The 27409-nt window shown below is 34.4% G+C and overlaps 1 long non-coding RNA gene across 1 annotated transcript in view; it reads right to left on the bottom strand.

The window, feature by feature from the left end:
* LOC140699806 (uncharacterized) overlaps positions 1-23794 on the bottom strand; it is a 223001-nt gene extending 199207 nt beyond the window's left edge. Inside the window, exon 1 of the long non-coding RNA XR_012078049.1 lies at positions 23737-23794. This is a non-coding gene — a long non-coding RNA (uncharacterized lncRNA). The remainder of the gene's footprint in view (positions 1-23736) is intronic.
* Positions 23795-27409: the final 3615 nt, after the last annotated feature.

The following is a 27409-nucleotide window of genomic DNA, read 5'->3' as shown; positions in this document are numbered from 1 at the left end:
TTAAAGTTTTTATCATATAAAACAGCAATAATAATTAGATTCACAAACTTTTTCATTAATCTTCTACCATGACCTATGGCAAAACACATTTGATAGGACATGGGTCAGACTGTCTGGAATATAATAATTATATGACCTTAAGCAAATATTTAGATGCTCAAAGCCTCAGTTCTCTCATCCCTAAAAAAGGGGAGAACAGTAGTTTCTGGCTCATTTCTTTATAAAAGAATAAAATCATACATACAAAATGATTAGTACAGTGACTAGAACATAGTAAGTGCCCAGTAAACGTTACTTACAAATTTTATAATACAGTAACTAAGGAGCAATGGGTCTAAGACACACACCTAGAAGGCAGTGGGACCAAATTTCTTACTGAAGTTATCTTAGCTTTGAACATCATACTCATTTTTTCATTTTCTGCTGGCTCCTCGCACTGAATTAGTATTTGCTGTCTCAGAATGTTCAGGCACTGAAAAGCCTTGTAGTTTACAGCATTAACTGCAAAGCTATACAGATGGGGATAAAACTCTCAGCTCCACACCTATGGGTTCTATAGGTTTGAGTAAATTACCTAACATCACACTGCCTCAGTTTTCTCACCTGAAAAATGTGAATGGTATCAACTAAATTTCTGCACAAATTGAATATAAATATAAGTATAAATGTAAATACATGAATAGTACCTGTCAGTTACTTAGTATAGGTAAAAAGAATGGGAGCTCTTCTTCTTATTATTAGTCACCTTTTCCTCTTAGATATGTGACCAATGTTTAAAACTATGTAATATGTAACATATTCACTAAAGGCACAGATTTTATCTCATATATTTTATGAGCCCCATCATCAACTTAATACTGGTAAGGACACTGCATTCTCTTACTAAATATTTACTGATCTGCATCATTACCTTGATTCATCAATAATGATTCACTAATTCTACACAGGGACATCAATTCTAAAAATATTTAACTTTATTTTTTAACACTAAGGAAGTCATAGAATAGTATTAAATTCATTCCCTAAGTATATATATCTCTGGAATTTAAAATGAATATTCTATTTTCTTGAAAATAAAAATTGACCTCAGTGTGATTTTACAATTCTGTCATCTTTGAGTAATGTTCATACTCTCATTCCTGAAATCACATTACCTCAGAGCATTAAAATTAGCTATTCCTCCAAAAATTTCTGATTGTAAGTGAGGTGGGCTTAAGAACAAAAAGAATGTTTTCTTGAGAATTTAGAGGAGTAACATGTAAGTTTAAACAAATAAATTTCTTCTTAGTTTCACGTACATACAAACATATACACATACAAGTGGAAAGTTTTTTTTTAAGAATTGAATTATAGTCAGTTTTTCCCCCAAGAAATAGCCCCTTTGAGAGCTCTTACTAGTGAAGCTGGTAAACAGGAAAGACTAAAGGTGTATCTCACAACAGAAACGGAATATTTTCAAGTCTAGAATGAATTATTTGCTACCAGTGGCTATTTTTTACGCATGGACTCAGAGCTTCCCAAAGCTTAACAAGAAACTGCCAAAAGTGAACTGGGCAAGTTCATCTACCAAGACTCCAGAGAAAAACATAGAGATATACTGAAAGAAATTTCTTAAGCTACAAAATCTTCCGCCTGGTCAACAATCCTGTTCTTTCATTTAAGATGGAAAATCAAAGTAAGTTCACCTTTTGTTTATTTAATTCACTTGGAGAAAGGAAAGAAATACTAGGGGCTTAGAGAGTTCAAGTGCTGGTCTTATTACAATAACGTTTAGGTGGAAAAAAGAAAAAGCCTTCAGCATAGAAAATGCAACAACTTCAACCTAGAAAAACAGGTCCTATTCACTTCACTTGGAGGAAGAGAAACATGTGCTCATAAAATGATGGCTTACCAACAATACAGGGGGAAAAATTAGCACTAAACACCTAGGCTACAATCCTGTTCAATACTAAAAGGAAAGAAATATGTCTAGTTTTGTTTTAACTCCCAAAGACCCATATATTGCTTTTAGATATTCTTTGAAAATGATTAAGCAAAACAAAAACATTTAAATAAGGAGGAATAAGTTAGTCAATAAATGGCAATGCCACATCCTAAGGTGAAGTAAAAAATGGGGAATGTTTAGGGGAATCGTAAAAGCAGAGTTAGAAACTTTTTTATTTTTCACACAAGTTCCCTAACATTTTCCAGTACTACAGAATTCTATCTTAGAGCCTTTTTTCAACAATACCTGAGACAATCGTCCTTCTCACATCAGCCTGACTGAACAAAATATTTTTCTCTTCCTATAAATCTATCACTAGTTTTATGAACTACTACATTATCATCCTTCTGAAAATTGGCATAGGCGATCCACAAATCTCAAAGAAAGGTCAGTAGAATGATTAAAAAAAAAACTGTATGCACATTGTTAAAATCCATTGGACCAGTAAATTTAGTTTAAAATAATGGTGTATTTTTTCTTCCTGGAAGCAAATCTTAACATTTCCCTAAAATATGCTTTCACAAATAAGGCAGATCATGGAACAGTCTTGCAGTGAAATTACATTACGTTTTCTTTTTTCTTCTCGCATTCCTGTTTTCACCGAGTTCTCATATAATGGTTGCTCCTTTATACATTTTTTGCCTACATGGACAACTGAATCTTCCTTAATGTAACTACTGTTTATCAGAAATGAAAACTGCTTGACCATGCCAAGATCCAAACATATTTCTCCACATTTTAGTTCATCTTCTGAGGAAAACTTCTATTCTCAATCAGTTTTAGTTTTCACATTATAAATTGCTAAATCCATTTTTTCTTCTAGGACAAGTTTTCTATGGAAATCTTGTTCTACCTGTATTCTTCAGCACCAAAATGGTACTTTTAACAACTCCTTGAGTAATCATCAGACTTTAGTCTGATGCTACCTAAATATGCTGGTCCTTCAAGTGATTCTTATTAGTAAGCATTTACCATAGTATAAGCCTTTGAACACATTTTCAGTGAAGAATAACTGAGAGATGTTCCTTCAGTGAGAGAAGTGGTGCAATAAAATAAATGAGAAAATGATGACAACTCTATTCCCTGATGAATTCATTAAAAAAGATTTACTGACAGAAATATAATATATAGTAAATTAGGAACTTGCAATATAAATATGAAGAACACATAATAAAAGTAAGAAATTAGCTCATTTTTTGAGGGGGGAGATACACATACAAGGAAATATTTCTCAAGTAGAAGACTGAATGTAAATAGTAGCCATGGGAGAAATTACTTTTGAGTACTAGATCTAGGAAGGCATTCAGAGGTAAATAAAAGGCTCCTGTGGCAATTGTAGAGCAATATTCTTAAGAAAGGATGTTAGAGGGCATCCAGGTGTCCTGAAATAAAATTTTAAAGTATGTACCAGCACCAATAATGTGCACTCTAAATAGGTCACTTCTGAAAGACTCATAATTCACTCAGTTACTAGAATTTCAAATATAGAGATACTCTTTTCATAGATATTCAGTTGTCTTATGAAATTAGCATGGTGTATCAATAAAGGAAAGGACAAAAATCACATTATCATCTCAATAGATGCAGAAAAAGCATTTGATAAAATTCAACACCCACTTATGATAAAAATTCCTATCAAAATGGGTATAGAGGGAACATATCTCAACATAATAAAACCTATTTATGACAAACCCACAGCCAGCATAATATTCAACAGTGAAAAGTCTTCCCTCTAAAATTTAGAACAAAACAATGATGCCCACTCTCACCACTTATGTTCAGCATAGTTATTGGATGTCCTAGCCATAGCAATCAGACAAAAAAGAAACAAAAAGGATCCAAACTGGAAGAGAAGAGGTAAAATTGTCCCTATACGCAGATGACATGGTACTGTATACAAAAAAATCCTGAAGTTTCCACACAAAAACTACTAGAGCTGATAAAAGAATATAGCAAGGTAACAGGATACAAGATTAACATACAAAAAGTTGTGCGGGGGGCCACTCATGACCTGAGGGCTGCCGAGCACAGAAACTGGGCCTAAACTCCCAGAGTGCGGGGCGCCAGGCTCTGAGGTTGGGACTGCCGAGCACAGAAACTGGGCCTAAACTCCCAGAGTTCGGGGCGTCAGGCTCTAAGGCTGATTGAGCAAAGACAATCTCTGTCCCGCCACCCCTTTGTTAGAAAAACAGCAGGTGCATTTGGAGTCTGAAAAACATCTTGATGCCATTGAGTTATTAAGAACAGGGGCTTCTGGAAAGAGAGATACAGGTCACACAAGTTAGTGATCTTAGTAACAATCACCTGAGTTACCAATACACAAGTTACATAAGTTAGTGATCTTAGTGACAATCACCTGAGTTACCAATACACAAATCACGATGTTAGCCTAGAGGAACAATAACAGTAATCAATGATGTTAGCTCTTGGGGAACGGTTAGTTTTGATTGATGAGAAATATAAACAATAATGATGTATGTAACTATGCACAAGTTACTGATTTTAGTACACATTGTTAAGAGATCATAAAAACAATACCGTTACCTACGATACTGTTGCCTATGGGTTAAAAGCATATAAATTAACTGCTGGAAATAAACACGAGGTCCACTCTTGACCTAGCGTCTTGCGGGCTAGAGTGAGACCCTCTCCCCCACCTTTTAGTCTTGTCTTCCTTTTAGTCTTGTCTTTCTTTTCTCAGTCCTGCAGCACAGATTTCTGGACCTGATCGATTGTCGGCTGGCACCAACAAAGTTGCATTTCTTTCCACTTACAATGAAATATTAGAAAAAGAAAGTAAAGAAAAAAAATCCCTTTTAAAATAACATCCAAAAAAAAAGAAACTTAGAAATAAACTTGACCAAGGAAGTGAAAGACTTATGTGCTGAAAACTGCAAAACACTGATAAAGAAAATTAAAGATGACTTAAAAAAATGTAAATATATCCCCTACTCTTGGGTTAAAAGAAGTAATACTTAAAATGGCCATACTACCCAAAGTACAGATTGAATGCAATCCCTATCAAATTACCCAGGACATTTTTCAAGAACTAGAACAAACAATCCTAAAATTTGTATGGAATCACAAAAGACCCAGAATCACCAAAACTATATTGAAGAAAAAGAACAAAGCTGGAGGAATAACCCTCCCAGATTTCAGACAATACTACATAGCTACAGTAATCAAAACAGTGTGGTATTGGCACAAAAACAGACATATGGCTCAAAGAAACAGAATGGAGAACCCAGAAATTAATCCACAGACCTATAGTCAATTAAACTTCAACCAAGGAAGCAAGAATATACAAAGGAGAAAAGACAATCTCTTCAGCAAGTGGTGTTAGGAAAGCTGGATAGCAGTATGTAAATCAATGAAGTTAGAATATTCCCTCACACAAAAATAAATTCAAAATGGCTTAAAGATTTAAATATAAGACAAGACAGAAGAAAACATAGGCAAAATATTCTCTGACATAAATCTTAGCAATGTTCTCCTAGGGCAGACTATCCAGGCAATAGAAATAAAAGCAAAAATTTAAAAATGGAGCCATTTACACTTATAAGCTTTTGCATAGCAAAGGAAACTATAAGCAAAACAAAAAGACAATCTATGGAATGGGAGAAAATATTTACAAACGACATGACCAACAAGAGCTTAATTTCCAGAATATATAAGTAGCTCATACAACTTAATAACAAAAAAACAAACAACCCAATCCCAAAATGTGCAGAAGATCTAAACAAGCAATTCTCCAATGAAGACATACAAATGGCCAATAGGCACATGAAAAAATGCTCAATATCGCTAATTAACAGAGAAATGCAAATTCAAACTACAATGAGGTATCACCTCACACCAATCACGGCTATCATTATTCAGAAGTCCACAAGCAATAAATGCAGGAGAGAGTGTGGGAAAAAAGGGAATCCTCCTACACTGTTGGTGGGAATGTAGTTTGGTGCAGCCATTATGGAAAACAGTATGGAGATTCCTTACCATATGATCCAGCAATCTCATTCTTGGGCATATATCTGGAGGGAATTTTAATTCAAAAAGACATACGCACCCCAATGTTCATAGCAGCACTATTTACAATAGTCCAGACACAGAAACAACCTAAATGTCTATCGACAAATGACTAGATAAAGAAGTTGTGATATATTTATACAACGGAATACTACTCAGCTATAGAAAAGGGGAAATGCCATTTGCTGTATCCTGGATGGATCTAGAAATCGTCATTCTAAGTGAAGTAAACCAGAAAGAGAAAGAAAATACCATTTGTTATCACTCATATGTGGAATCCTAAAAAAAAAGACACAAATGAACTTATCTACAAAACAGAAACGGACTCACAGACATAGAAAACAAACTTACGGTTACCAGCAGGGAAAGGGGGTAGGAAAGGATACATTGGGAGTTTGAGATTTGCAGATACTAACTACTATATATAAAACAGATAAACAACAAGTTTCTTCTTTACAGCACAGGGAACTATATTCAATATTTGGTAGTAACCTATAATAAAAAAGAATATGAAAGTAAACATATGTATGTGTATGTATGACTGAAACATATGATCTACACCAGAAATTGATACAACATTGTAAACTGACTATACGTCAATTAAAAAAATAACTTGATAAAATTAGCACAGTGCAACCAAAACGCATTATATACATAATTAAATAATTTCTATTTAGGTATCTGTGTGTGATTTTTTTTATTAAACTGTCAGTAACTATTGTTTGCTGTGCAATCTCTGATACTTCTAATTAACCATTTGGTGGGCTATGTTTGTGTTCATAGAAATAGAGCTATTACTCATTTTTTCACTGCACCTAAATGTCTGATAGAAGTAGCCATTTTCACATTGTTTTAATTACATTATAGCATAATTTTATTATGATTAAGATTTATGGAATCCAATGCATTGTATTTCAAAGGCGATAACTCAGTAAAGTTGCAATTAAACATAAAGCCAGGAAGATGAGTAAAGCAAGAAGGAAGGAAGGTGAACTCAATTATTTGTCACCAGACCTATATCCATTTGTTAATTTGCTAATGAACTGTCAAAAAACAGTGAAAAGAAGTGGTGTTGTGCTTTATTGTCATTTCTAGAATTAGTTTATCAAATAAATATTTGATGTATTTTGTATGATTCAATGAAATAGGTTGGGAAGCAAACATTTATTTTACGTGTACAAATGCCTCATCATGTCACATCCCAGCAGGGGTAATTTAAATATTAACAAACACAGGTATAGCAAGTTTCAGAAATAATGGGCAAGAGAAGCAGAGTTTGGCTATTCACTCTCTTCTAGATTCAAATATGGATAGTCTTTGTTTAGAAAAATTAACATGTTCAGTAGTTGAGAGAAGTCATTTCATTTCTCCATTAAACAATGTCTACAAGTCCCTGGAAATGAAGTCATCATATTACTAGAATGATTGTCCTGTGTGGTCTAGTGAATGTAGATTTTTCTCTTTACATTGGGGTAAGGATTTTGTTTAGAAACTCAAGATGCAATAATAGAAGGAAGTTAATAACTAGGGAACAGAATCATTGTGTGAAAATACTTTTTTTCTAATTTTTGCTGAAGACAGGCAAAATTATACAACTAGGTGAAACTGCTCAGCCTGATGATGGAAAATGAGAGTCACACTATACATTGCATAGAATAAATCCACAGAATGACACCAAAGACAATGAAACCATTCTACCCTTCCCTAACATTTTCCAGAAGAGCAGGTCAAGACAGAGTTTTTCTAATTTGTGATATCTCTTCACTCATGGTTTAGGGATTATAATGTCAATTCTCCAAATATTTACTGAACATCTACAAAGTTTCCTTCCTTATCCCTATATCACACTACTCATTTCGGTGTAACATAACTGAAAATATTGAAATAGGAAACTCCAAAAATCAGCCCCTCCATTAAAGCAATGATTAGCAAAAACTGTCAGAACCCATTTTTCAGAACTTTGGAATCTAATCAAAAACTTACAATGAAAGGAATGCTTAACGAAGACAGAAGCTGCCAAATTTTATTAAAAGACTGTTGTGATATTTTACTTTACCCACCTACCAAACCCCACTCCCCAGGGAGAAAGGCAGCCTAGGTTTCTAGTGTAGCTTGCTGTTGCCCTAGGGGGCTGTACCTCAGAACTTTCTCCTGGGCATCATTTTGCAAAAGTCTTTAGAGGCAGATATATTAGCCACAACCACCTGGGGCAAGGAATAAGAGTTGGCACAAGCAGAATACACACTGAAAACCTGGGAAACAAGAGGCTGGGGAAGAAAATACAAGGGTCAATAAAGACTTTGACAAACCATTTCATATACTGGAGAATATGTAAAGTTAAATGTATGTCCAGGGCTGGACAAATGCTATAAAAGACCTGAAAGAATCTAAATCTTCACCTTGGGCTGACCCTTAGCCTCCTCAAGCAGTAAGGGACGATGAGGCATAGTATAAACAGCTAAACTAAGCTTTGGAAGGATGGTCCAGCAAAGAGCCAATCTGCGAAGACTGGGAGAAATTTTTTCCTTTAGCTTCAGAAATATAAGGAAAACTTTGTCAAACCACTAGCCGACCATTAAGCTAACAGAACAGAGACTTCAAGGGCACATGTAACAAGGAGTACACTCTTCACAAAAGCAGTTTGCAAAGTCACTAAATAAACAAACAACTACAACTCAATATACAACAACAAACACTCTGGAGAGGGAAGAATATAATTTTCAGAATTATCACATTATGGTATTTGAAAAGTCTAGTTTTCAACAACAAAAAATGCTGTGCATGCAAAGAAATAAGAAAGTATGGCCCACCCACAGGAAAAATAAATAAATAGAACTGTTCTTATGGAAGTACAGACATTGCACTCACTATTCAAAGACTTTAAATGAACAATCTTAAGTATGTCACAGGGCTAAAGGAAACCATGGACAAAGACATAAAACAGAAGAGAAGAAATAATAAAAACTAGAGCAAAACTCAATGAAATCAAAATAAAAAATTAATGGAGAAAACTAATAAACCAAAATCTGGTTCTTTGAAAAGATCAATAAATTAAAATCTACTTAATTTATTAAATTAAATAAAAAAGTTAAAAATTCTCTAGCAGTCCATCCCATCAAAAAAGGAGAGAGAAATTATCAATATCAGAAATAAAGGAGGAATCCTAACTACTAACCCCAGGGATACTGAAGTGATAATAAAGGAATATTACAAACAACTCCATGCTCACACATTTGATAACTTACATGAAATGGACCAATTTCTTGAATGATATAAACTATCAGAAGCTCACACAAAGAAAAACAGATACTACAAATAGACTTAAACTTATTAAAGAAAATGAAGCAACCATTACTACATTTCAAAAAAGAAAGCAGCAGGACCATATACTATTTCACTGGTGTATTTTTCCAAATATTTAAGGAAAAGAAAATACCAATTCTACACAATTTTGTTCCAGAAAACAGATGATGAATGAATACTTCCTAACTCATTATATGAATTGCCCTAACACCAAATTACCCTAATACCAAAAGCATTGCTGAAAAGGAAAGCTACAAAGCAAATCTCTCATGAACACAATGGTAAAAATCCAAATAAATTAAAATCAATCAAAACCAGCTATGTATAAAAAGTATTATATGCTATGTCCCAGTTGCGTTTATTCCATATATTCAAATTTGGTTCGATATTCAAAAATAAAAAATTGACCACATTAACAGCCTAAAGAAAAATCATATGATAGCAACTGATGCAGAAGAAACATCTGACAAGATACAACACTCATTCATGAAAAAAAAAAACTCAGCAAAAAAGTATAAAGAATATCTTAAAAAATCTACAGCTAATCACATACTACATAGTGAAAAAATAAATGCTATTTTCTTAAGATTAGGAGCAAGTTAAGGATGCCCTCTCCAATCAGACTAATTCAACAATGCAAGTCCTAGCTAGTGCAATAAAACAAACAAAAAAGGAAATGACAGTGTAATTTTTTCATAGATGACATGATTGTCTATGTAGAAAATCTCAAAGAATCAACCAAAAAAACTTGTAGAATAAGCAAAAATAGCAAGGTTGCAAGATACATGGTCCAAAATATAAAACAACATTAAAAATTAACAGAATTTGTTTTGTATGCATCAAGAATGAGTAAATTGACTTTGAAATTTTAGAAAATCATCAAGAATGCCATTTTATTGGAAGTTCATGGTTTCAACTTTTATCATTCAAGTTTTCAGTATTAAGGGTTAAAAATCTCTCCAGCTATTCCAAGTAATACTGTGCATATAATTAGAAGAAATTAAGATATTAATGTAGTCATTATCACATTTGCCTTTAAACTTCACTTGAATAAATCAATTGAAAACCAGCTGAAACTTTGAAAAATAGAGAACAAAACTGACAGTATAATATTCAAAGCAAACACACTGTGGTAGACATTAAGTAATACATCTTGATGTAGATAAGAAAGTGCTAATGGTATATTTTAATAGTAGGATTTCTGTAGAAAGAGGATAAATTTAGAATCTGACCCAGTAAAAATAAAGTACAGGAAAGGATGTACAAAACTGACAAATTAGCAATGTTCTCCAATGATATTTCCTTGCATTTCAAATTTGCCTGAGGATGGTTCCAATGGGACTTTGAAGTATAAACGAGGCAATTCATTTTATTAATGATAAAATAATAGCAATATTTGATGAAATGCTTCTATATTCATATGGTATTGTTCATTATAATTTTATTTGGTAAAAAGCTTTTGGAAAATGTAAGAAAAACAGATGGATGTAAGTATTTGAGTATGTTTTAAGTGTTGGGCTGACTTATTCAAGTTAACATGATAAAGAAGAAACATTTGCATTGGTTACTGGCACATAAATCTAAATTACATTATATACTTGTGGTCTCAAGACTGAAATTAGCAGAGCTGTCCTGGATTAAGCATCCCGTGTCCAAGTTAATGATAATATAATAACTATCAGCTGAATTAATTAAACAGTAATTACTGACTGATCATAGGTGGAGTAGCAATCTTAGCCTCTGACAAATGTCTTGACAAGTTTGTGAGGAATTATTAGGAGCAGAAGGTGAAATCTCAAGGGATGAGCACACATTGTAAACTTCAAAATGTTAAGCCTGTTTCCTTGAGAAGTTCTTCGGTATAATAAAGGTGTATTGTTTCTTCCACTAGTTGAATATATGCAGTGTAAAGAAAACAAGCTATTTTGTGGATCCTTGTTAACACATTTCCTGTTAGTCTTGTTCAGGGGAAAGGAACACGGTCTGAAACACAATAGAAATGACTCAGTCTTAGGTTTGTGCAAATTGTGGAATAAACATAGCAAACTCTGGAGACTAATGCATAAGGTGTTGTTCCTGTTGCTTTTGCCAGAGGGTCAAACCCTATTCACAAAGTGGCTAAAAAGACAGAAGGGGAGGTCAACATGCTATAATTTTAAGTTTCAGTCTGAAAAACACACACAAAAAAAACTTTCATGAGCTTGGGAACATTGCAGAAGTATACCCCAAGAACCTCAGGTTTCTAAAGCTGTTCTAGAAAATCAATAGCAATATCAGGCAGCACTATACCAAGAGAAATTTCTAAAGTATTTATAGAATCCTACATCTTTCAATAGAGAGCTTTGATTTTAAGTCCCTGTCTTATTGATTCAGTGTATTGATTTCTTTTCCCATTGTTCATGAGGTCCTTTTATTTTTAAAAGAATACCACTATAATGCAGCCATCATTTCAGGAAAAAAGGTGAATATACAAACTATAGTCCAGAAAAATCTCCACACTGTAAAAATAGAACACAATCTATGATTTCACACTTCATGGGCACTCTATAAATTTATGAGTCATAAAGCACTGTGTGGTTGGTCTAGTAAGGAAATAATTACCTTTATTATTACTCCAGGACCAATCGTGAAAAAGACACTAAAGTAAAAGAAAAAAGAGTCTAAAATTTACAGGGAAGTATGTTGATATAATCCTGCCCTGCTCTTCATCAGTGGCCACAACGGAAGCATGACGCAATTTCAATGAAAGCAAAAAAAAATTTTTTAAGGCATCAGTTTTCTAATCATTTTTTAAGTAAAGTATAGTCATTTACTTGTGTAAAAAAAATCACTCTTCGTTTATGATTTAAAGAGCTAAGATAGCTCTGATACCCTGATATAAAAAAGATTTGCAAACCTCTGGTCTAACTAACCTTTTTTCTTTCTTTCTTTCTCTCTTTTTTTTTAAATAAACCCAAACACACAGGATGCACTTCTTTGGAACTTATTCTTATACTACTGTTTCCAAGAACTAAGAGATGTTGACTAAGTTCTGTCCTACCCCCTGCCTCCCACCTTTGTTCTTATTCTATTTTCTCATGACCAAAATGAGAGACTATGATATAATTTCTGCTAACTGACAGAAGGTAAGGACCGTCTCTCTTTTTAACTGACCATTCTGTTCTCTGATGGTCTTCCTCTACGACCTTCAACACTGTGCTGACATTTGTTATCTCTTGAAAGAGGGGTAGAATGAAGATAAAGAAGGTGTTTGTGTGTAATGATCACTGGCTTTAAAACACAGTTTTGGCGCTTCAAGGTTTTTAATCTGCCTGTCAGCAGGATTACATTTTTATATTGAGTTATTTTTATTTTTATTTTAAGTAATTAAATAAGTTCAATTTTGAAGGACTAAACAATACTTTAAGAAACTGTCTGATAGCTTTTTTCAAATGATGTTTTCATATTGGGGCATATTGGGACAGAAAATTTTTAGATGTTCTCATTAATTTGAGACTTCAATGAAAACAAAAGTGTATTTTAAAGTATAGTTTCATTTTCAATAGTATAATGTTTTAAAATAATAGAAAACTATAAAGAAGAAAATAAAAACTTGTTTATAACCATACCAACTGAAAATTATGACAGATTTTAATTATTTTTTTTAATTTGGGGGGGTAATTAGATTTATTTATTCATTTATTTTTGGAGGAGGTACTGGGGACTGATTGAACTCAGGACCTTCTGCATGCTAAGCATGCACTCTACCATTTGAGCTATATCCTCGCACCCAATAGTTTTTAATTCTTGAAATATTTCTCCCATTTGTAAACGTGACTAAAGTTGGAAATATATTGAATATACATTTTTGAAAGTGGCTATTTTCACTTAACAAAATATTGTGTTCTCATACAATTTAAAATAGTTTCTAAGTGTTGTTTTAGTGACTAATATTAACTTTATTAGAAATATAACAAAATTTGTAACTATCATGTATTTCTAGGCACTATTCCTGTCCAATTCTCATGTTTCTACCTTAAAAGAATAATGCTGCAACTTTCAGTTTTCATTTCCTCATATAAGAAGCTTGAAAGTTGCCACTCTATCCTAACAATAGGTAAAAAACTGGACCAACCAAAAAATCTATAGCAATTCTTGATCCCTAAGGGAGGCAAGGGCACAAGGCAAATCATTATTCCCAAGATTAGAGAAGTAGACAGGTGAATACATAGAGTCAAGACTAACAGAGCAGAAACTCATGAGCAGAAACTACCCAGGGAACCAATGCCAGGGTAGGCTAGCCTGAACTACAGTTGGTGACTTGATGAAGGCTCAGTGTGGACAAGACTGAAAGTTTAAAACTCCCAAGGAACTCAGTCATAGACAGGCCCCTACAATACTGGAAACTAATAAACAATGTTGTGAATTGCAGGGTACAAGTTTAATATACAATAGTCAATCACATTCCTATATACCAGCAATAAACAAATGGAATTTAAAATTAAAAACACAATACCATTTACATTAGCACCAAAACTCCCAAAATACTTAGGTACAAATCTAATAACACATGTATTAGAGCTATATGAGAAAAACTACAAAACTCTGGTGGATGCAATCAACGAACCAAATAGAGAGAGAGCTCTTCTATGTTCACGAATAGGAACACTCAGTGTTGTCAAGATGTTAGTTCTTTCCAACTTGATCTATTGCAATCCAACCAAAATTCCAGCAAGGTATTTTGCGCATATCAACAAAGTAATTCTAAATTTTGTATGGAAAGGCAAAAAACTCAGAATAGTCAGCACAAAATTGAAGGATAAGAACAAAATTGGAGGACTAACGCTACCTGACTTCAGTCTTACTATAGAGCTACAGGTAGTCAAGACAGTGAGGTATTGGCTATAGAATCAACAAATAGATCAACAGAACAGAACAGAAAGCTCAGAAATGCACCCCTGTAATAGAATTAAATGTATTTGACAAAGAAGAAAAGGCAAGACAATTGGAAAAAGACAGTCTATTCAACAAATGTTGCTGAAAAATGGTATATCAACATTCAAAAAAATAAATAATATAGACATAGACTTTTTTCCTTCACAAGAATTTAGTCCAAATAAGTCACAGATGCAAATGTAAAATGTAAACCTATAAAACTCCTGGAAGATAACACAGGAGAAAACCTAGATGACTTTGAGTACAGCAATGGCTATTTAGATACAATATCAAAGGCATGATCCATGAAATAAGTAATTGATAAGTAGGACTTCATTAAAATTTAAAACTTCTACTCTGCAAGACAATGTTAAGAAAATGAGAAGATGAGACACAGACTGGAAGAAAATATTTGCAGAGGAAACATATGATAAAGTACTATTATCAAAATATACAAAAAAAACTCATAAAATTCAACAATTAGGAAACAAACAAACCAGTTTAAAAATTTGGGCTAAAGACCTTAATGAACACTCCACCAAAGAAGATATACAGATGGCATGTAAGTATATGAAATACACACTACATCATATGTTATCAGGGAAATGCAAACTGAAAGAACAAGATACCACTACACACCTATTAGAATGGCCAAAATATTGAACCTTGGCAACAGCAAATGTCAGTAAGGATGTGGAGCAGCAGGAACTCTTGTTCATTGCTAGTGGGAATGCAAAATGGTACTGCCATTTTGGAAGACAGTTTGGCAGTTTCTTACAGAACTAAACATAAGCAGCAAATGATCTGGCAATCGTGCTCCTTTGTATTGACCTGAAGAAGCTTCAAATTTATATCCCCACAAAAATATGCAAATGAATGTTTATTGCAGCATTATTCATAATTGTCAAAACTTGGAAGCAACTAAGCTGCCCTTCAGTAGGCAAATGGATAAACTGTGGTACATACAGACAATGAAATTCTATTCAGTCCCAAAAAGAAATGAGCTATCAAACCATGAAAAGAATGGAGGAACTTTAAATGCATACTCCTAAGTGAAAAAAGCCAATCTGGAGAGGTTACATAATTTATGTTTCCAACTATATGATATTATGAAAAAGGCAAAACTGTATGGACAGTAAAAAGATCAGTGGTTGCCAGAGGTTGGGGAAGGCTAAGAGGGATAAACAGGCAGAGCACAGAGGTTTGGCAGTAAAAATACTTGGCAAGATACCACAGTACATGATACATGGTTTAAGTTTTTCTAAACTGATAGAATGCACAACACCAAGAGTGAATAAATAATACAAACTATGCCCTTCCAATGACTGTGTGTCCATGTAGGTTCATTAACTGTAACAAATGTACCACTCTGGTAGGGTATGCTGATAATGGGAGAGACTATGCATTATGTGTTGGAACAGCAGATCTATGAGAGATAGAGGTCCTTCCTCTCTAATTTGCTGTGCATCTTAAAGTGCTCTAAAAAAATCAAGTAAAAAGGTAGTAACGCTGCAAGAAATTTAATTTACATAGAATTTACCCAACTTTTATGATATTTTGTTAAGAGTTCTATTATCAGTTGCATTATGCCCTCTGAAATTCCTATGTCACAGCCCTAACTCTCAGTTACCTCAGAATGTGACTCTATTTGGAGACAAAGCCTTTAAAGAGGTGATTAAGTTAAAATGAGGCCCTTTGGGTGAGCCCTACACCTATCAGATTGGTGTCTTATAAGAAGATGAAACTTGGACACGTGAAAGAGACACCAGAGACACATGAGTACAGGGGAAAAGCCATGTCAGGACAGAATGAGAAGGCGGATGTCTGCAATCTAAGGAGAGAGGCCTCAGAAGAAACTAAAACTGCCGACATTCAGCCCCTAGAACTGTAAGAAAAATAAATATCCACTGTTCAAGCCACCTAGTCTGTAGCATTTGCTTTAGGCAGCCCTATCAAATGAGTGCAGGTGCAGTTACAGAAGTGCTATCCCTGCATGGAGCCTATGAACTTGTGACATTCTGGATTCACACTGCCACCTGCTTTCCAGAAAAGGTAGGAAGATTCCTGTTTTATTATGTGTTCATAAAAATAGCTGCTTGTGTGCTAAAAAGAACAAAGAAGAGGGGAGGAAGGGAGGGAGGGAAGGAAGAGGGAGGGGGAAAAGCAAGGGCATTGCTTTAAAGACAATTTCTAACTATGAGTCAGACATCTATCATGGTTTTATCTTTCCTCTGCTATATCTGTTCTATTTACAGTAGAGCCCAAAGCAATTTATTTTCTAATAATAACACAGAAAATAACTACAGGGTACTTATACACAAAACATAGGGCAAGGAGTTATACAGATTTCCCTTCCTAATAATTAGAATCTAAAGAATTTACAGAGAACATCAGAAAGATAATAAATATTATGTGACCCTTTGATAGGAATCTCATCAGGCAATCAAGTAAGACTTGCCTCTTCAAGGAACAGCGGTAATAAACTTATATAAAAAAAGTCTTACTTTATACTGCTGTGAACTATGATTAGCCCTTTCCCAACACTATTAGAATTTTAAGAATGATCACACCTACTTTTGTACAAAATCTTATGACCTATGGCTGTGAAGTAGTAGAGAAAGGGAAAATAACTAGCCAAGAATGAAACCTTGGAGGTAGATTTTTGAGAATATAAATACAAACACTGAATTTTTATATATAATGGATATTGCTATTTCTCATTTTCTTAATATGTTTTTCAAATGTCACTGCTTTAATAATTTAGAACTAAAGCAGGTAGTTAGTGTTATGCTGACAATGTAATGCAATCCCTAATTATACAAAATCAATAATGGAGTAGACATATTTAAGTAAGTCTTTGAATTTTGAAGGTTTCCTTGAAGGGAGCATCCTTTTATAGTCAAAAACTGATAAAGGCTGTTAACATACGTAACACGGGGAAAGGAGTTTGTGTTACACAATATTAGATCTAGGTGCACTAGAAGATGTTACATTATTATTAACAATACACTAGTTCTAAGGCATGTTAAAGGACATGATTTTGTGACACTTTGTAGATGTGATAATTTTTATTTGTAAGATAATAACTATATTCAAGAGTAAGAATTTTACACTGTTTTTGCAATTTATAAAGTTAAAATAAGCTTTCCAATGACAGATATTAACTTACAACATTATTGTTTTAGGTAACTGCAATTACTTTTAATTCTACACTAATAGGATGAAATTGTATCAATGTCTTATCTTCAGCTCAAAGTACATTCGTAGTAGGGCTATACCTTGCATATGGTTTTCCGCTATATAAAATTTTTATGTGTGTTATCAACATCAGGCAATCATTTTACTTGAAATATTTTTACATGATAGATGTTACGTGAAAAATGCTCCCATGACCAAGCAAACTTGGAAATTCTGGATAAAAGCATTTAATCGTTTTTTTCTTTTTCCTTAAGGAACTCTCAGAATCATTAATATGTTAAAACGTATCGGAAATCTCTGAAGAAGATACAGACTTCTCAATATTTGCCAAAGGTCAGATTGATAATGTTAGTAATTATCATATGAGATTTTGATTCTAACCCTATTGAATTTATCTTATCACTATTAAACATTACCCCCTAGTACATACACTTAAGGTTATGGTCTAGTGACACTACCTCGGAAATAGCTCTAAAATCTGTCCATTTGGTTTTCATCCCTACTGTTATTATTCTGATTCTGGCCCTACTTATCTTACTGCTGCACTCTTACAACAGCTCTGCAAATATGCTCCACCCACTGAAATCAATTCTACCTACAAATTACCTTTCTAAAGTTAGATCCCATCAAGCAGGCTTTGAAAACTTCAAGGAAAAGTCTCAGTATAGCAATTGGCATCACTACAACATGGCCTCTATCATCTTCAGCAGTAGCATCTCCCCATACCCTGCCCTTAATCAACTCCGTATTTTAGTCCCTCATGCTTACTCAAGATTCTCAGACGATAAATTCTCATGCCTTTATACTTCTGTTCTATTTCAAAGGTTAGCTGAAATGTAGCCATATGATGCCTTTGTTTTCATCCCTCCCTTTGAATTCATTGATTTTTTTTAAATGTCTTCTTGTAGTATTTTAATTTACATTTATCATAAAAAGTACCACGGAGCTACATGTCTCTTAGTATTCTTTACGAGTATACCAGACAGCAGATCGGATATTTTAGGGGAAAGTGTTGTCTTCAAAAGACACCCGGTTCACTATGGTTTTTTTTATTAATTCTGTTGCAAGAACATATCTCTTATTTTCAAATTCTAGTTTAACCTACTATCATATCCTATACTTTGAGAGGAGACAGCTGTGGAATTGGAGTAGGGGGACCTGGGTATTGGAAGTAAGGAAATGAAGAGTAAATAATCATATTGGCTTGTCTATTTATTGGGTGCTTACTGTATGCTAGGCAACTTCTCAAGCACTTTATATACACTATCATATTTAAGAAATATAGAAAGATAAGGGTACACTAATAAAACCTGAAATAAGAGAGCATTAAATCTAACTACATAGTGCTGTAGTCCAGGTCCTACATTCACATAACTATATGAATTTTTGAGTTATCATTGGGTGTCAGGCACTATGCCAAGAGCTACTCATACAAAAATGACTAAGTAATTCCAACTTGCATAGAAAACACATATTAATGTTATGTCAAGGATGTTGTGTAAGAGGTCCACAAAAATGCTATGAATGACCACAGAAGCTGACTGTTACTGGTTAAATTGTGTCTCTCCACAAAAATATGCTGATATCCTAAACCCTAGTACCTTATAGTGTGAACTTATTTGGAAATAAGTTCATTGCACATGAAATTAGCTAAATTACAATGAGGTCATCTGGAGTAAGGTAGCCTCCTAACCTATGTGACTGGTGTCCTTGCAAGAAGAGGAGAAGAAAGGCAGAGTCACAATACATGAGGGGGAAAAGCATGTGATGATGGGGGAAGAAATGATTTTTGAATTGCTAGCTCTTGGCATAGAGCTTGACAGAATTTAAATAGCACATTTTCTTTCCCACAGTTCATGCTATATAAGAACATTTAGGACTGCTTCATGAGGTTCAGTCTGCAGCAGGTTAACAGCTTTTTGCTTGCCAGACTAAAAAGACTGTTATATTTACCTTGTCATTAATCAATGTGAACACATATGGTAAGTGTTTGTAGCCACTTATTGCTCCATGGAGTTTAAACAATTCTTAGAATCCAACTGACATTTGTGTTATTCTTCCTTTTTATTTATACTCTGCAGTAACCTTTGCTTTTCAGTTTCTGGTTTTAGGTTTTTTTTTTTAAAGAAATTTCCTTATATTATTGGCTAGTGTTAGTATGCTTCATTTGTCAGTTTTTATATCATCAGGGAAGCGTAATGAAATAGGAAGAAAATTATTTAAACAGTATCATATTAGCATCCATTTTGGAATGGCATTTTATAATATCTTGCTTAAAACTGTCATCTTTTCTTTCACCTCCCAAAAAAGTGCCAAAGGTGAAAATAGAACTTGCCATATTTAACTACGGGCATAACTGAAAACATTTGGTTTATTTCCATCTGATCATGGCATAATGAAAAGGCCTTCCTTGCTTCAACTGAGTTATTTCTTCACTTAAAGGCACACTCTACATATGGTTTGACAGCACAAATTCTTCAAGTCAGGAAATATGCTGTTTACAGCAAAGAAGCAGGATACATAGTCCTAGCACTGGAGGTCAAGGTTTAATCACAGGTGATATTACTTAGCTTCATAATTACTACACCATGGGTTGTACCTCGAGAGCAAAATACAGTTCAAAGACTTCTTTGTTAACGTTTTAAAAAGTATAATTAACATAAAGTAAAAATCACTGATTTTGTAAAACTGAATGAGATTTGACTACTGCATATAGTTGTGTGATGCAGAACTCCAAAGGATACAGTATGACACAAACAATTTTGAAAAGTAAGACCAAAATTGGAAGACTTAACACTGAGTACATTTCTTATTATAAAGATACAGTAATTAGGACTTCATGCTATTGATTTAAGAAGACTCCAAAGACTAATGCAATAGAATAAAATCTGAGAATCAGACCTATACATGTGGAGTCAAGTACATTTTTTACAAAGATGGAAAGAGAAATCAATGAGTGAATATAACCTTTTCAACAAACAGAGCTGGAAAATTGTATATTATATGAAAAAACCCACCTATCTAGATTCATATCTCATGTCACATTATAAAATTAACTCTAAGTGAGTTATAGACATAAATGATAGGAATAAAACTGTAAAATACCTGAAAGAAAAAAAGTTTAAATGTAATGACTTTGAGTTAAGGAACTGTTTCATAAAACATTAAAGCATGAACTATAAAAGAAAAATTGATAAATTGTACTTTATAAAAAAAGACATGTTAAGAAAATGAAATGACTATCTACATACTAAGACAAAATGACTGTCAAACATGTATCTGTAAAGGTCTTATTTCCAAATATATAAAGAATATTTCCAACCCTACAATAAGAAAAACAAATAATTAAAGAGGCAATGAACTTAAATGAATCTTTCACTGAAGATTATAGACTGGAAATACGTAGACGAAACGATGTTTAACATCTTTAGTCATTAGAGAAATCGCTATTGAATCTACAATGAAACACTACTATACACTAGAATGGTTAAAATTTAACAGACTGACAATGCCAAATATCAACAAAGATGTTTAGTTATTGAATCTTTCATACATTGCTGTTGGGAATGCAAAACAGTATAGTCACTTTGGAGCATAACTTTGCAGTTTCTTATAATGACAAATATACTCTGACTTTTCATGCTGTCTATTCTCACCACCAAGAAAATAAACCTGATGCGTGCATGCATATCCATATCAGTTTTATTCATAAAAGCCCAAAATGTGAAATAATGCAAATATCCATCAGACAATGAATGCTGCTCAGCAATTAAAAAAAAATAATAATGTACTGATACATGCAACAAATTAGATGTATCTCCAAAGCAATATGCTAAGTGAAGAAATCCAGATATAGTCACAAAATACAGTTTTGATTCCACTTATGTAAATTCTAGAAAGGACAGAATTGAAGTGAGAGAAAGCAAGAGCCAGAGGGAGAACACTGACTGAAAAAGGGAATTATGAAACTCTCTGGGGTGATGGAAAAGTTCTAAATTTAATCTAAAACAATTAAAAATATGAAAACAAAACACTTATATTTTCCTTCATATGTATATGTCTATTGTTTCCTTCATTTGTGTAGAACTAAATTTTCTCCTTATGTCATCAAGTTCCTTCTGTCTGAAGGACTTTTAAAATTTCTTTAATGTTGATCTCCTGGTAAAAAAAAAAAAACTCTTGCCATTTTTCCATTTCTGAATTATGTGAGCCTTCAACTTATTTTCATCTTTCAAAACATGAAAAACATTACACTTTTCTTTCAATACTTAAAATACATAAAGTCACTGTCTCATGGCTGCAATGCTAACAAGAAATCTATTGTTATTCTTACTTTTGTTTCCCTACATATTTTTCTTTCTAGAATTTTGTTATCACTGGTTTTTCAATAACTTGATGGTAACGTGCGTTGGTGAGATGTTCTTCATGTTTCCTTTGTCATGGGTTCCTTGAGCATTTTGGATTTGGGGGTTTATAGTTTTCATAAAATTGCCTTAAACTATGGTCATTATTTTCTTTAAATGGTTTTCCTTCACCCCCATCTCTACCCTCTTTCTGAGAACTCAACTACAGGGCTATTAAACCACTTGCTGTTTTCCCCCAAGCTCACTGATGTTCTGTTCCTTTTATTCTAGTAATTTTTCTATCTTTGTTTCATGTTGGATAGCTTCTAACGTTATACTTTCAAGTTTCCTAATTTCTTTTTCCAATTTAAACTGTCTAATGTTTTTAATCCTATGCAACATATTTTCATGAAAGACAGTGCATTTTTCATTTCTAGCAGTTTAAGTTGATTGTTTTAAATCCTGTAGTTCTCTTTATCATACTAATGCTTTCATCTAACTTCTTGAATATCTGAAATAGATTTATAAAAACACTTTAATGTCTTTATTTTTAAAATTTATCAGCTGTGTCCTTTCTAGTTCTGATTAATTTTTCTCCTGGTGACGAGTTACAGTTCTGCTTTTTTGCATGCCTGGAAATGTTTGATGAGATAACAGATAATTCAAATTTCAAGTTTTGTGGGGGTTTTTAAAAAAATTAATTTGACTTAGGTTCTCTTCTTGGATACAGTTCAGTTACATAATATTATTCTGATTCTTTCCATTACTGCCTTTAACTTTAAACTTGATTAGTCATGGGCCAAACTAGAAAAGTCTTTATTCTATGGCTAATTTGCTCTTTTTTTCCTTAAGATTTTACCAGTCTGTAGAACTTTCGTAAGACTGCCACAAAATCACCACCACAAACTGGATGTCTTAAAACAACAGAAATGTATTTTCTCACAGTTCAGGAGGTTAAAAGTAAAAAATCAAGTGTCAAAGGGTCATGTTCTTTTCCTAGCTTTTCATGATTGCTGGCAATCCTCATTCTTTGTTTTACAGCCACATAACTCCATTCTCTCCCTCCAGTGTCACATGGAAGTTTTCCCTCAGTGTGTCTCTGTCCTCACAGGACTTTCTCCTTCATATGTATGTTTGTCTCTGTTTCTCTTTTCTTCATACAAGGACACCAGTTTTACCGAATTAAGGACCCATTGTATGACTTCATCATTATATCGTACTTTATCTGCAAGTTCGGATTAATCTTTCTCCTGGTGATGAGTTATATTTTCTACTTTCCGCCCCATGTCCAAATAAGATCACATTCACATTCACAGGTACCAGAGGTTAAGACTTCAGCAGAACTTTTAGAGCGAAACAATCCATCTCTTTACACAGCTGTTCCATGTGCTAGGAGGACTTTGCACTATGACCAGTGAGATATGGGTAAATTCTGGGTATCTCTGATACAGAGATTGTTCTGTTTCTTTCTATGGTTCTTTGCCTGGCATTGCAAGTTCTCTGAAACAACTGCATAGATCAGTACTCAGCTAAAGATGTCAGAGACTCCCTCTGCAAATCACCAGAGTTGCCTCTGTACAGCTTCCTTTCCTTTTTACTGTGTCTCACAAATTCCAGATGCCTTGGTTTCTGGAACTCCAAACTCTTGTTTCTCCAACCCAGTGAGACAGCCAGGCTCTATCTATGTTCTCACTTCGGATGATGCTGCCTAGAATTCTTTTTCCAAACTCTAGGTCGGAACACCTGAAGAGGTCAATTCACTTATATTCGATACCTGTCCTTTGCTTCCTATTTGCAACTTCCTATTGTTCTTTGTTTCCTACTGGGCCCGACACGTCCCGGCCCATCCTCTCTCTGCCTGTCTGTCAGGACACACACTTAAGCCTCTCACAAACCCAAAGCCATGCAGCACTCTACGGGCGCCAACTGCGCCGTCTGCTTTCCTGGGAAACCCCACAGTCCACTCACCTGCCGCAGACTTCGGCCTCAGTCCACCGGCGCCTCACATAGTGCTCAAAAGAGAACATCTCCTGACGGAGCAGCTTGGGCGAAGGGTCCAGCTCCCCAAGGGCAGGGTGCCGACAATTTAGCCCGGTCATTAAGAGACAGCAATGCCCTGAGGCTGTTCTTCAGGGAAGGGGCGGCGGTGGTCTCCTAGGACAAAGCCTGGACACCTTTTTCTTCAGTTGCCAGGAGGAACAACTGGACCTGAGGTGTGCAATGGACCAGCAGAGTTCAGGTTACTGGAGCCTTGTACCTCAGCAGACACTGAAATGGGGCCCCCTGTTCCGTTCCAGAAGCTGGAAATCACCGTCCACGCCTGGAAGGCTAACGATTTCGGACCCAAGCCCGCTCCGGTCTGCGGCCGATGGCCCTGTCCCTCCACAGCGTCTGGGCCAGAACCTGTCCAGGCCCCTGAGGCGAGGCGCTGCTGCACTGTGTCTCTCGAGGTGGGGACAGAGTCCATGAGGACTGGAGTTTCCTTTATAGGTGGAGTGCACCGGACTCCTTACACACGCGCCTGGGACGAGGCGCCTCTGGAACCTGAGGCGCCTGAATACGTCTCATCTCCCCGCACTCCTCCACGTCCACGTAGAATTCCTGAAATCCCGCGAGATCGAACCTCGCTGGAAAGAGCGGCTGCGCAGCAGTGTGCAGCGCCTGATTGCGGGGTTTTCGGAGCTGGTGACGGTTCCGCGCAACTAAGCCCATCTTCACCTTGCCCCTCCATCAGGACCCACATTTACTGCCTCTACACTCCCAAAGCTACATTGCACACCCGTGGGCTCTAACAACCCTGTTTGCCTTCCTGGAAACCCCACACACCACCTACCTGGACAGGCCTGACCCCTGGCTGTGGTCAGCTAGTGTCCCCACTGGTGCCCAAAAGAGAACATTTACTGATGGAGGAGCTTAGGTGAAAGGCACAGCTTCTCCCATCACAGGGGGAAAATAAAGTTTTTTGGCTATTGGCAAATTCCTCAAAACTGTTATTTCCTTTTTCCTTCTGGTTTACTAATTGTTCAAGGTAGGAGGGCATCCCTGTTATGTTTACAGAACCATGAGTCCAAGTGATAAGGACATTTTTAAACTGAATTTTTTTTCCATTGCTTTATGGCATATTTATTACTAAACTACTACTTCTATTTTGAATTATCTGTAATCAGTGCAAGTAAATGTTTTCTATGCCTTGTTTTTATATGACTTTCCTTAATATTTCCTGTACATATGCTTGCTGAAAAAAAATTTTGTATTAGACGAATGTATCCCTGTTTTATGTGTGATATGCTGCAATTTGGTGAAAAAAAAGTTTTACTGTTACTTTGTAAAATTATTAATAAACAGATTAGTGTTGGTGTATGTTGGCATACACTTACTAAGTAATTTCAGTAACAGTTTTTACCCCAGTATGATGTGTTACATAACAAAACTGACTAAATAATGAGAAGTTCTCATATTCACCAATAGTAAAGGGCTGGTAACACCTCTTATCTCTAGGAGATAAATTCAATGAATCTCCTGTCATGTGAGCATATAACCATAATATTGGAGATGAATATAGTAGACTTAGATTGTCATACATATATGACTGAGCAATATGTGTTACAGGGTAAATTGATAATAAACATGATGTAATCAGAGAAACTGATAATATTGAAATGCCTACCTGTAAGTGTAGTGTATATGTTTGTAACTCTGTTGAAACCTGAGAAATTATTTTGCTGAAAAGACTTTGGATTCAATAAGACAGATTTGACAAAATCCACTGAAAAATGCATATAAGAGTATTTTTTTTACAAATAAAACATAGAGACTTCATAGGATACTGATTTACTTTAACTTTACATACAGTGCTAATAAACTTGGATATTTGTTTTTCCAGATTTCACAAGTTAAAGAGATAGCTCAGTGAAATGGCAAGGGAATTGAAGAATTAAAAAGTGATATTTTAAAGCAAAAGAAGAGATAAATTCTATATAACTTTGAACCAAGAATCCCTACATGACTTGAGATTGTTTAGTGAATCAGTATTACTCACATTACTCTCAAAGGTCTCACTTGTTTTGTTACTGTTACAACAGAGTGCTACAAAATTGTACATTTATATGGCAAAGAGTCATAAAAATAACAATAACCATAATAATATGGCATTGCCATTATACCCTTCTGAAAAAAGCAACAATTGTTTTGGACAAGTTCTAGACAGTTGAAATAACTTTCTGACACAAAAGAGAATAACATTTTCTTATCTGAAAACTTACATATATGCCATTATTAGAAATTTCAGGAAAATATAAAAATACTATATGTTTTATATTAGAGAAGAAATAGCTAGATTTTATTTTTTATGTGAATAGATGGTTAAACTGATACAATTTCACAGGCTCCTTAGTAACAAAAGACCACCAAAGTATTCATTTCTTTACATCATTAAAAATTTATAAGGCAATAAATCATATCTTGGCTTGTTATCTATCATTAACTGCATGTGTATATAAAACATCTATTTCTAAGTCCAAATTGAATTTATGAAGTGGATTTACTGTATAAATCATCATTTTCCAATGGAGAAACTATCCTGTAAATATCATACTTGATGTGTAAGATTGGTTAGTGTTCTCATTTCCCTGACATTTCTCAAATTTTAAATAGCAAGTTTTAGTGATACATGCTATTTCACCATTTCTGGTGCTCTTTTCCAAATCTACTTTGAAAAATTCACAGTAATGTAAAACTGATGAACTGAGACAACATTTTTGTTTTAGGCTGATCTTGCACTATCCTAGTTGCTATTTTTAGATACTCAACCTAATTTCATTGATGGCTTATAACAGGATGGCTGAAAACTTCCTAATCATAACATTTTAAATTTATTTTTGATCTTCTCATCATTCTTGTGCTAAAATATTGAACTAATAAATTTATTGGGTTTATCCATACATTTCACCTTTCAATATTCAGTATATAGCTATTAGATATGAAGTTTATGAATTCCACATAGCAAAAGTGAAGCCTAGTTTTTTAAGACAGAAGATAAATACAGAAATTTTTGTTCTAATAATTAGTTCTACCAGATTTCTTGGAATTTACTATCAAAAAAGTCACTATAGAGGATATTTATAGCACATTTGTTTTTACACTGAAGGACAACCATCAATTATTTTGTTCCTCTGTAATTTCCCACAGTTCAGTATCTTATTTAAATAGTCTTCTTTCCAAATGAGAAGGCCACAGAAATTGTACTGGTACAAAGAGGATATACTATTAGTATTTAGACTTCTGCAGCTGATCATTCTGATATAAAATGTCGCCAGAAAAATTTCATGAACTTTCAGGAGACTAGGAATTCACCCCATGACTGTGACTGTACAGGTGAGCACCCTGACGAGAATAATTTCCAGTCTATGCATCTCATGTAGTGCCAACTAATTTTTAACATGTTATTTAATCTTGTACTTTGTAAGCAACACTATCCAGCATTATAGAATGTATTTTCTATCACAGATGGTTTCTTAATGCTTATAAAAGGAGGTCTGAAATGCACAAACTCTGCCTAGAAGGTTGACCAGAGTGTTGACTGAGGGATAAGGTAATCCAAAGTGCCAGTTCCACCTCTGTCATTCCTTGTTCACTTCCCTAT

The sequence above is a fragment of the Vicugna pacos genome, chromosome 11, assembly GCF_048564905.1.
Source record: "Vicugna pacos chromosome 11, VicPac4, whole genome shotgun sequence".
NCBI lineage: Eukaryota > Metazoa > Chordata > Mammalia > Artiodactyla > Camelidae > Vicugna > Vicugna pacos.
The sequence above is the reverse complement of the archived record's forward strand: the minus strand, read 5'-3'. Positions and strand labels throughout refer to the sequence as shown.